General features: G+C 39.9%; 1 protein-coding gene across 1 annotated transcript in view; it reads right to left on the bottom strand.

The window, feature by feature from the left end:
- Nucleotides 1-11,903, bottom strand: part of LOC137267918 (F-actin-capping protein subunit beta) — a 384,252-nt gene extending 372,349 nt beyond the window's left edge. The window contains exon 1 of the mRNA XM_067802369.1: nucleotides 11,898-11,903. The gene's annotated coding sequence lies outside the window, so the exon portion shown is untranslated. The remainder of the gene's footprint in view (nucleotides 1-11,897) is intronic.
- Nucleotides 11,904-12,731: the final 828 nt, after the last annotated feature.

Genomic DNA, 12,731 nt, shown 5'->3' with positions numbered 1-12,731 from the left:
CAGTTTTAGTTACTTGCCTGCCACTTATTACCAGAAGACGAGTTGATCCATATATTTAAGAAGATTATTGTCGTATGAAGGCTTCTGTATTTCCAGGCCCTAACGTCAAGACACACCACGCTTACCGGAAGCATAACATCTCTCTGTCCCCAAAATCCACTTATTTCCGGTTCTGAAATTGCAAGTAAAATATGTGCAGGTTGCATTTTGACATCATATAATTTGTTTCAGCAGAACTCCTCTTTAATTACGAAGATATCTGTCCCCAAAAGCATGTTCGTGACTTATAAAAAGGTCACCAGAATCTCCTACCGATTTCTGAGATGGAAAGGTTAGCATTTCTGCTTTGTTACCCTCGTGTATTGACTTTGTGTGGTTATGTTCCATCATTGTGGGAAATTTCTCAAAGTAGTCGTAAAGCTGTGGGTATTTCCATTGTACTGTAGGCGTTTCATCTCTGATTGGTTGACAAGGCAATATGACGTCACGTAAGTATGATCCTGGAACACTGGTAATACCTTCAGTTACTTCAGAGGGCCTGGAATATTACATTATTGAAGTTACTTAGTTCCTTTAATGCTGATCGTAGCAAACATAGTAGCACATCAGCAGCTGAGCACCCAGTGATATGATTGAGTATGTTTTTACTCCACCCATAGCAATATCCTACCGATCACATCGTGAGACATCAGAAATGGGCTTCACACATTGTACAAATGTCGGGAATCGAAGACCTTGGTTCGATTCCCAGGTCTGGAGCGTGACGAGCCCTTCAATCTCATCCTGTCGATGTAAAATGAGACTATTTGTCAGACTTGAGAAGCTACTGCAAGGTATTTTGGTGGTTCAGCTATGTATAACAGGCGTAGGTCTTGATTGGCCAGACACAACTCCAAATGATTGCAACATTGGGAGGTTAGTAATACCCATTTCACCTTTTCTCCCCTTTGACGTTTTTTGCAGGCCAACATTAGGATCTTTTTCTTCACATGCTTATTCTTTTTTAACCGAAAGCCCTCAGCGTTGTCACCCAGCTCTGGTATTCATATGTTCAGCAATCAATTGTACCAACCAGAAATTCAAAAGAACTTGTTAACCTCTTAGGATAGAATTGTACTTCAGTAACTGTTTCTTGTCTTGCTGAACATCTAAAATGGAACTTAGATGTTGCTAAGATATCAAACACCGAGCAAAATGTAAAGCGTGGAGGATTGAGGAAATGAATGGTTCAGTATGCGACAATATATACACCAGCAATATCACGGCGATGGGCACCTGAAATAGACTTCAGTTGTTGTACCCATGTGGGGAATCAAACCCGGGTTTTCAGCGTGATGAGAGGAACTTTAGCCATAAGGCTAACCCACCATCCAAAACTGAGGTAGAATACTCGAAGACTTTAATACTCAAACACATGTACATACACTTAGATTTGGGATTCGAGAGCCTCATAAAATACCAAGAGTAATACTTTGCTAGGTCCTGCTAATGCACCACCAAACCCTTCTAGAAGATTAATCGTAATCTTTAATACAAGCCAGGAAGAATGTTCTTTCTGACAAATGGAATTAATATTGTGTGGAGTCTCAAAAAACCTCCAGGGATGTACATGAATGTTTGCAATTTTCAAAAGTTCAATTATGTCAAAACATTATAGTTTTTAACTTTGTACTTCCCTATCTCATAGGACAAACTTCATGAAAAGCTTCATTGCTTGATCCATCCAATTTGTCCTTCGAGCAGAACATCAACGAGTTTCTACCACGAACCTGTACTCATTCCACAGGTCTTTCTCTGGAAACTATATTATCAATTCCTCGGGGAACGTCTTTTTACCTGATTTCAAAGACTGTATTACTTCCATCACCTGCACTAGCGAATAAAGAAGTATTTGATACATTCCAGTAATTACTCAAGTGAAGATTATGGCGGAAGAAATGGAAGGAAAAGGTAATTGCGTTTGGTGGTCTGTTTAGTATTGAGATTGTGTCGTTGTATCTCTGGGTGTTTTTGTAAGGCAATAATGTCTTATAATGATCAGACACGGAAGTGTGATGATTCAAGAGTTGGGGGCGTCCACTTGTGTGAGCGCTGGAAAACAATGCCAGTTTCTTAGCTGTTGAATTCTCCACTGTCTGTTTGGATTCACATTACTGGAAAACATGTGTTGGGGTAAGGTCGTAATGGACATAATTTCAAACACTTTATGCGTGGCTGTTCGTTCTAGTTAAATGAACTGCTTGGCATCAGATTCACACAGACAGCCCATTCTGACACCGCATCCGGACGTTGAGCCCACAAGAATTGTAGATCCATGACATACACTCGCAAGTGCTGCAGGAATTTCGTTTCAAGTAATCATCCTGTTTTGCCATTCATTAAAATATCCTTTTCACAGCAAATCTTTCAGTGCAGTATAATGCGTTCCACTCTTTCGTTAATAGCCTTGTCTCTCTACTAAATGATGAAGTTCTAAGAAGTTCTTGACAATCGGAATAGTCTGCCACACAACTCAGATACATCTATCTCATTGAGAGCTTTCAAAAGATATACGGTTTGTTCTGGTAGTTTGAGGCCTTCTGTCTAGTCTAGGCCCATCATTTGACCTACAAGGAGCGAGTGAATATGGTTGTACGTCGCTTTTAGCAATATCCCAGCCATATTATGGCGAGGGACCCCAGAAATGAGCTTCACACATGGGAAACCAAAAAAGGAGGTTATATAAAAATAATTGTCACCGACACATCCAGTTTGTGACCCTTTTTGAAAGCATCGAAACGAGTTCGTTTCTAAGTATCTGAACAGCCGTGAAATATAGAGCCAGAGGATGGAACTGCTGGACATACAGTGAAGGCTGACCACTGGAAGAATATTGACGAGTTGTGCCATACGTAGTTAAAGCATCAGCTCAGAAGGCTGAAGAACCGGGTTTGATTTCCCCACATGGACACAGTGTGTGAAGCTCACTTCCCAAAATGTCCCCAAATGTGGCATTGCTGGAATGTTGTGGCGTACACGAACACTCATTCTTGGTTACATGTGTGACGTCAAATCTGTAAAAATGATGGAGTCATCAACGAAAAAAAAGTAAACAAATATTTCAAAGGTAGAAAAAGCCTCATTAAAGAATTAGAACATCCCTGTTTCAGGAAATGAAGGCAGATCTCTTGTTCTAAAGTAAAGACACCATGTGCATGACACAATTACCTTCATGCAATTACAGAGAGACGGAGGTGCTGTCTCTATTCACCTCTTTACGTTCACCTGGATGATGAAATGGGTGTCTTTCCATCAGGTTTGAAAGAAACTTCAAATAAAAGTTTTCTTGAAAGTTCTTGTGAATGGTCTCTAATTCCATCAAACCTCACATACCATATGATTTTAATATTTTAAAATAAAATACCACTTTCAACAATATTTTTTGAAAAAATACACATATTCATCAACGGTTGATGATAATGTTTCAGTTCAGAAAAAGTGAAAATTACGTGGCACAAAAGATATTTCACTGAAAACATCGACCAAGAGATAAGGCCGTACATAGTCATGAATGCACATAACTTTATTGTTCAAAGGGAGGCAAAGGAAATACTTGGAACTCCAAAGGTTGAACTATTGATCTTGCTGCAATAACTGAAATATTGCCGATGGGAATTTAAAATTCCTCAGTTACCCTTCTCAAATACCATTTTGCTATCAATGGGTGAGTGAGTGAGTATGGTTTTAGGCAACTTTTTGCGACATTCCCACATCATCAAAACAGAGGACACCAGAAATGGGTTTTACACGTTCTACCCATCCGGGTGATCGAAGCTGAGTCTTCGGTGTGATAAAGGCTTACCACAAATCGTACAGTTTGTCCGAAACCATAAGAACATTTAGACTCGCTTAAATCACTCACTACATGTTACATATGACTACACCTAGAATGAATTTCCACCAACTTGGGGAAACCAACTGCAGGCCTTAAGCAGATGAATTGCTGGAGATGAAAAAAGATGTGCAAATATGGTACAGAGCTACGTTTTGGTGTAACGTTAAGAATTCGCCAATGAACTTCAACATTAACATAAGAATCTTTCCAACGTTCCAAATTTGCTTTACAATAGATCCGTTCATGTGTAACAGTTTCCTTAAACAGTATGTATTATTTGGGAAAATCTAGTTAGGAACAGTTGACAAAGTTAGTATCTACATTTACGCAAGTGATTCTAAACGTTTGGTGTGTTGGAAAGTTTTCATGTAACACATATGTTACTTGTGTGGAGAAAGGCTTATTGTGAGAAAAAAACCCCAAACATTTCAAGAGAATATTGCAGTCGGTATTGGGGACTAACAGCAAAGATGACTGATGACTCTACATATGTTGGTGACGCTGCTTGTCAGTGATGCTTATTTCGTGAATAACTCTCTGTCCTAATTGCGCGTCATTTGTGTCATTTGTAATAAGCATGCAGTATGTTTTCAGGGTTGTTTCAAGTAAATTCCTTCTGTCTTATCTATCCCGGACACATTGTAGTAGATTTATGGTGTCCACTCAACCTGTTTGGCTGACATCCGCTATGGCGGACGAAGCGACGTACAAAGCTGTCAATACTACCAGCTACAACTTCTGAAATATCGAGATCTGAACGTATCTGAAACAAAAATCCCGAATATTTCCCATGGGTTGTCCTGATACACAGTCTAAGAGAACTCGGAGGAAAACAGGGGAACTGGGGTCGAAGTGGAAGAAGAGCTTGAACCAGAGAGTAGGTCCCAAAACTCCCGTAATCCAAAACTCTTGTTCTAATCCACATGCTCGGAACCTACAACTTTCGGAATTAGAAGCATGTGTAAAATATGCACAGTACAGCGAGAGTTGTTTTGTAGAGACATGGTTAACAGAACTGATTGATGAGTGACAATCTTCATCTTCTTCTTTGGTTGTAGTGAGTGGGTATAGTTTTACACAATCTTTTGCAGTATTCCAGCAATATCACGTTTACGGATACGAAAAATGGTCTTTACACCTTGTATCTATGTGGGGTATCGAACCCAGGTCTTCGGCGTGAAGAGCGGACGCTTTAACCACTAGGCTACCCCACCGCCCAATTGGGATGGATTCAGTGCTACTATCGGGCTCAACATATATAAGAAGACAAGGACGATAACTGTACCTGCAGTATCTTAATACTAAGTTGTGCAATAAATATTTCATAACTGCACACCTGATACTTTTTGGCACTATCTTTTAGAACTTTTACCTCCTTATGGAACTTTGCAATGTACTCTCTTTTCTAGTATACATACCCATTGATGGCAAACGATAAGCATTCTCTAGAGTGTGTGAATAATTATTCTTGTTTTCTGTGGATGCGTCGAATAATTATTTATCTTAGGTGATTTTAACAGTAAGTTGTAATTTGAATTCATGTCTTCCGCAATTGAAGTTGAGCAACGCTGAGAGAGTGTGTGGCATCTTGACTCCTGAGAATTTCTGGGACTACGTCCTGCCACACAACGGAGCACGTGTGATACATACGGAGAGACGTGGCATATTAGAAGCTCTTCCTGCAGATGACTTCCTGGAAATTACAATGGATGATGTTCCAGACACTTTGGTGTGATAAACATTCGGAAAGGTTCTGGTCCAAAAGTTAACTTTGAGTTGAGAGAGACTGTATTGAGCATTTGTGCAGCATCATTCAGAGAATGGTTCTTTCAGTCATTTTTAACGCCTCTTTTTCCATAAATTTGAAACACTGCCAGTATCATGCTCATTATGCTATTTCTTAAATGATAACCAGTCCCAAGGATTATCATCTGGAGTTATAGAATACCTGGAATGCACTGTAAAAAGATTACTCTTCATGGACGTTGACAACTTCCAGAACCTGCAGACCAACATCGAGATTCTTTACAGCTTGCGATAACGACAAATTGACGAAGCTAACACCCTCTTCACTAATCTCATTGATAAATATTCAGAACAAGGAAGTTCCTTTGTCAGAATTGTATAAGCGAACGTTTCCTCCGCGTTCAACACCACACAGCCACATTTACTTATGTCAAAATTATCACGTGCAATCTTTCATGGTGGACAGGCCTCAGTTTGTCACGAGTAAAGAAGCACACAACCAGCAATTCCTTGTCTACAGGGGCACCCCAGTGTTGCGTCACCCAGCTAAAACTATTTGTCATTTAGACTATTCAGCTAAATTGTTTTCTTGTTATGTTCGCAGATGATGCAGCGGTTGTCCCCTTAAAAATACTTCTGCATTACAGAGACGAAATCAATCGTTTTTTCAAATTGATGCAATGAAACATATTTGGGATTAAACAAAAATAATACTAAAGAAACGATAACTGATACCAGAAAGTCGAAGTCAACACCTGACTCTGAGGTACTATAACCGAAAAAAAGGCACTATCATTCACACTGAGTGAAAATAAGAGGCAAGAAAGATTGAATATTAACAAACGTTAACCTTAATGTCAAGTTGATTCGACCCGGCCCAGCTCCTCCCCTCCAAAACAGCAGCATCTTAATAATAAAAAACAAAACAAAACAAAAACCAAAGAAAAAAAACACCCCCCCCCCCCCCCAAACCCCAACAAAACAGACAAAAAAACCCAAAAAAACCAAAAGACAACCCGTAACGTCTCCGGTCAGATTTAATAACTCCCATCGGCTTACTTTACGAGAAACTAACTGTCAAAACAGCAAACGTCATTCCCCGTTATCAAATAATTCGACCGACCTTTCACCATCAGGACGTTGCCTGTGTATACCAATAACAAGAACATACATAGGCGGTGTGATAGCCTTGTGGCTGAAGCGTTCGCTCGTCCCACACAAGATTCTCGAAGTAGGTGCAATGCGTGAAGCCCATTTGTGGTGTCCCCTGCAGTGATATTACTGTGATATTGCCAACAGCGGTGTAAAACTAAACTCATTAACTTGGACAAACAGGTACGCGTTGCTATTCTTTTTTTTTTTTAGCATCTAGTATCAACGCGCATATATGTGTACGTTTCAGTACAGAAAATGCAGAAACATTTACGCCGCTGTGTGAGTGACTAAAGGTCAACTCTAGACTAAATCAACTCAAGACTAAAGTTAATTACAGCTCATGGCCATGCCTAATGAGTGAGTGAGTTTAGTTTTACGCCAAATTCAGCAATACTCCATCTATAATAATCGAGTCTGGACCAGATAATCCAGTGATCAACAGCATGAGCATTGATCTCCGCAATTGGGAACTGACGACATGTGTCAACCAAGTACGCAAGCCTGACCACCCAATCACTTTGAAATCTAAAGACAAGCATTAATTACCGAAGATCTGTTCCAACGTGGATGTTCTCGGTTCACAACGACATGAAATAATGACCCTGATCGCCAACTGTAATGGTCTGAAAGTCTGGTCATCTATATGACTGAGTCTTATACGAGACGAACTGAACTCCTGTTTGACGCCAAAGGGTCATGATGGTCATCACATGCATTCAGGTGGTCGAAGGATTACCAAAACGGACATAAACGGCCTCCCACATGGCTAAATGCAATGGGGACTGTGCAGTCAATGGAATGAAGGCTCCTCATTTGTCGGTGTGTTCCTGAACCGAGTTTGATATTAGCGTGCTATTCTGCATCATAACTGTCGTTCTAAATCGATAATGCTTTGTGATTTTGTCTTATATCCCACTTTAAGAGAAGAACAAATGACTTGCAGCATCTTATTTGGACTGTAATTGTTATCATTGCCACAACTGGTACGTGCCTTTATTGTATTTGTCTGAAGTCGTTATGTTTGTGTTGCCAATTTTCATTTAACGAGGACCAATATGATGATGTGTGTATGGTTAAGCAAGGAATGGCATCATACTGTCTGGTTAATGTGTCAAAACTGAAGGGTTTCTGTTTTTGTAGTTTCGGCAACACGAGGTCCTGGCTTCATTTCAAATTTTCACAGTTATTTCTCCTATACGGTTAGTGAGTGACTGTAGTTTTACGCCGCTTTTAACAATACTCAAGCAACATGACGGCGGGGGACACCAGAAATGGGCGTCACACACTGTATCTATGTAGGGTCTTGGGCATGACAACCGACCGCCTCAAACGCTAGGCTACACAACCTATGTTCTATACACCAACTGAAACATTTTCACTTGGACTGACACAATGTTTTGATAAAGAAAAATAGTAGGTCAAGCTATTCAGATATTCAAAATAAAAAACCCCATAAATTTCAAACCAACTGAAATCGAGTGTGAATCATCGATGCTCCTTTATGTCCGAAAACCGCTCGACGCAAAACTGTTTATTGGTGAATATACGCCAGCAAAGAACTCAATATGACCAATAGAATTATTCTGGTTCCATATCTAATGCACAATATACTTAGAGTTTCAGACATTGCAAATGCAAAAAGCACAGATTGTTGAGTAAACAATTGTTGCGCTGATGATTTACAAGATCAATGATGTTAATTCTGATAAATAATTAGTTTTTGTTAACACATAACTGCTACATGGGACTGTCTGTTATTTCGATAATTTAACAGAGGAACCAACGGTCTATTTATGTATGTATGAGTGTATACACACTCACACACACAAGCACGCACGCACACACACAGACACGAAACAGTGAAACATTCGCAGGGGAATGAAATAAATTCTCATGCTTTCTCTTAATTTCTCTTCACCTGTTTTCCCCTAGGCTTCATCATCTGCATGTATCGATCGTGTAAATCCAATATCCCCTACGTTTCTGAAAGGCATATATTTCTTTATCTTCATCAAAGAGAAGAAGGATGTAAAAAGTACATAACAACGTCTCATAAACAAGCACGTGCAAGGAAGTTACTGAGAATTGAAAAGGATTTGAAGTATCCGTCGGTGTAAATGTAAATATATGTTTAAAATGTTTAAAAATCATCTGAGGAAACAGCAAATCGTACATCGATTCTTTTTAGGACGACAGAACGATTTGAAGTGCATGTGATAACTGTTATAAGTGGACGAATTGTGAATGGCTACACGTCAGTAACATACGTGACGTTCCTGAGGATATCATTCTGTTTTCAGATATCTTAGCTCGAACAAATTTCTCGTGGTTCTGTTGTCTGTTTCCAGATAACACAAGTCATAGACTACTTGCTATGAGTAAAGTATTGGACAAAACAACTTCACTGCAATCAATCAATCAATCAATCAATAAATCAATCAATCAATCAATTCTCCCAATGTGAGGAAAGTGTTGAAGATATAGGGTTCGGTTTATTTTGCTTAATATGCTAAAATAACGAAGGGCGACTTTACACAAAGCCCTAAATGCAGTTTTAGGGAGAAAGGATCTTAACATTGCTCTTTCTGAGTCTGGGGGAACTGGGTAGCTCAGAGATTAAAAGCGTTTGCTCGACTCGGGTCCAATTACCCATACGGGTACAGTATGTTAAGGCCATTTCTGGTGTTCCCGCAGCAAAACTGCATGAGTATTGCTAAAATCAGTGTAAAACTCAACTCACTCTGTCTGAACGTACTTGTACTGAAAGCTGCATACGTGCTTATCTGAAAGAATGACGTTCGGCAGGATCGGATATTATAGCAACATTTTGCTCCAGACTGAACAGGCAGGTTTACTTGATGAATCTGAGCAACCCCCTCACGGCACTGAAAACACGCAATCAGATAAAACATCTTGGCTGCATCCCTTAACGGCAACTTAAGTAGGGCAATTGGCAATGGTAATAGGCTTTTACTGGATGAAAAATATTACAAACGAGCAAGTGCAAAACAGCGTAACGAGCCGATTAAATCAGAACAGCGACGCTGTTGCACATTTTAGTAGTTCAATCACCGCTTGTGTTTTAGTTTAGTTGATTATGAATTAGGACACACGTAGTAATGTTCGGGATTTGCCGGCATTATGTTGTGAAACAGTCACATACTTCAGCCATCAGTCCTTGATCCATGCCATGGGTATATCGAAAGCAAATTCCATCTGAATTACCCAAAATATACTCATGAAATGAAATGTTACATTGTGTTTTATAGCATCGACAAGTATGTATGCATTTGGAGATAACCATGAGTAATGCCTTTCAGGAACTTTGAGGAGTATAGAAGATTTCATATGGTCAACTTGCCAGTTCTCTCCTGCCAGTGAAGTCGTTTCATTTACTTCAAACTCAGCTCAGGCATGCATTCTGTTTGATTTTATATGCTTCTAAATGACTAATAGAGTCGTGGCGATAAGTAACCATTACCATTTAAAGCTTCTGTTACAGAACACAATTTGTATGCTAACAAAGCGTATGTTACTTCCTAACAAAGCTACAGTCTTTAAATATGATTGTTATATTTCCACAATGGCAATGGTGAATGAGAAAATGTAAATGGAAAGTTAGATTTTACTTACTTCTACGGTCTTTATGCAAGTGAGTGAGTTTAGTTTTACGCCGCACTCTGCAATATTCCAGCTACATGGCGGCGGTCTGTAAATAATGGAGTCTGGACCAGACTATCCAGTGATCAACAGCATGAGCATCGATCTGCGCAATTGGGAACCGATGATATGTGTCAACCAAGTCAGCGAGCCTGACCACCCGATCCCGTTAGTCGCCTCTTACGACAAGCTGAGTCGCTCCTTATACAAGGAAAGACGCTTTCTGCATCCAGCGGTATGTTAAGGACACGTGGGAACGCAAGATGTGTTCGTATAGATAAAGAGGCAAGTATTTACTTAAATTTGCAGTGAGACGCATATACCTTTTTGCACAGGAACATAAGACGCCTGGAACATCAAGCATTTCTTCATCTCAAATACAAAAACGTACTCTAATTCAGTTGACGCTTTGGAATTCACACAACACACCTGTCAGTGTGAAGGAAGAATGTCTTTGTTTTCCTGTTTCTTGAAGTGTTTTTCAACCCATGTTTAATCAGTTTAGGTTGTTTTTGTGTGAACTGTTTGTCCCGTAGGATCCCTCCTATTGGCCGTGAAATCGATCAGAGATTGCTAAAAGTGTAAGTGTATATGCATTTGGATATTTCTTGCAATTAGACGTGTTTTTGTCACAACCCGGGCGACAACCTGCACTCCGTCTTCTCATGTTTGTACAAAGAAAGATGGGAGTGATGTATTATTATTTACAAATCCACCTGATCCGATAACACAAATCAACAGATTTGCACATTCGTGTGCATACCAGCCACATAAACAAACTGTGCATTGTCAAAATATTTTCCCAGTTCATAAGTACGATACCAATGTCAAAGGTACATATAAACTTTAATGGAGGGATCATGAGACCATATAAAGTAAGGAGAATTTCATTTGAAAAGTAAATCACAATGACGTCACGAGTCCACAAGGGGTCAGGGACAGGGGTCAAACGACCACGTCACAAGCCCAATAACGGGTATGCCCACCATCGACATTGAGAACAGCATCGACGACGCATACAGCCTATCGGAAGGCTTGTGGGATGCCACGCCAGAGTCTCTCAAGTTCTGTTGCAAGGTCAAGGAGACGTCGATCCATCTCGTCCCAAACATGCTCTATCGGAGAGAGATCTGGTGAATTTGCAGGCCAAGGCAGTGAGTCAATGTTGTGGTGTTGCAAGAAATATATAACAAACCCTTGCCGTATAAGGGCGGGCATTGTCCTGTTTGAACGTTAACCCAGGGTGATGACGTTGCAGAAAAAACAGTTAAGTTGCCCTGAACAATCACCAAAGGAGTTTTCTGGCGTGCTGCTATTCCACCCCAAATCACCACCACCACTAAAGCGATGTTCAGCGATGTTCAGCCACATTCCCCCACGTACCATCCAGTGGCCTCATGGCGCTGTGCAAACGTTAGCCTTGGCATGCTATGCGTTTCAATAGCCGTTTATGTTTTTGAACGATCGTTGAGCTTTCCAAACTGACAGTATTGTGTGGCATTCATTTGCTCTGTTTCTCTTTCCCGGAATGCATGTGTGACAACGTATTGCACGTCTCAAGGACGAAATCACTGACGTCACGGAACATGGCAGGTACATGCATGTTGGATACATGTCACTAATTTCTGAATTTAAATCGTCATGTGTCGACACAGGTTTGATGAATTTAGATTTTAAAATTTTCAATGCTCACTTTCTTTTTCTTTGGAATTAAAGTTAAAATTTTAGTGATAAATGTGACGTTTCGCTGTAATTCTTTCAACAAATGGTTATTTTTTCAAAGAAACATAGTGTTTTCCATGGTACTCTCGGAATATCTCTTTTAACTGCATACACAACAGGACATTATGTCCCGTATTATTATTTGTATCGCCTTCCGTACATAAGCAGATGGCCTACAATTTCAAAATAAAATTTCTTTCATAACAATAGATGCAACACAGTTTTCTACATCTAGAAGAAATCTGGGCTGAAATCACGGTGTCGATTCCACAATCGTGTAGTGTTTTACTGGATCCCGAGCGACCGATTGTTAGAGTGTTACACTTTCTAAGACCCGCTGTTGTAGTATATGAAATGTTAATTTCATGGAAGTACTTCATACAATACTTCAGGCAATTGGTCTTTAACTTACGTTTAACCTATAAGAAATTAGTGTGTTAACGCATATTAGCAGATGTATTTATCAATATTTAATAACTATATTGTCTGTTGTCTACAAATACATCAACCACTTTAGCGCGTAATAGTGCAGTAAGGCGTTTGCCTATCACGCTGAAGGCCCGGGTACGATTCG

The sequence above is a fragment of the Haliotis asinina genome, chromosome 16 (genome assembly GCF_037392515.1).
Source record: "Haliotis asinina isolate JCU_RB_2024 chromosome 16, JCU_Hal_asi_v2, whole genome shotgun sequence".
NCBI lineage: Eukaryota > Metazoa > Mollusca > Gastropoda > Lepetellida > Haliotidae > Haliotis > Haliotis asinina.
This window is presented reverse-complemented; position numbering and strand designations above follow the sequence as displayed.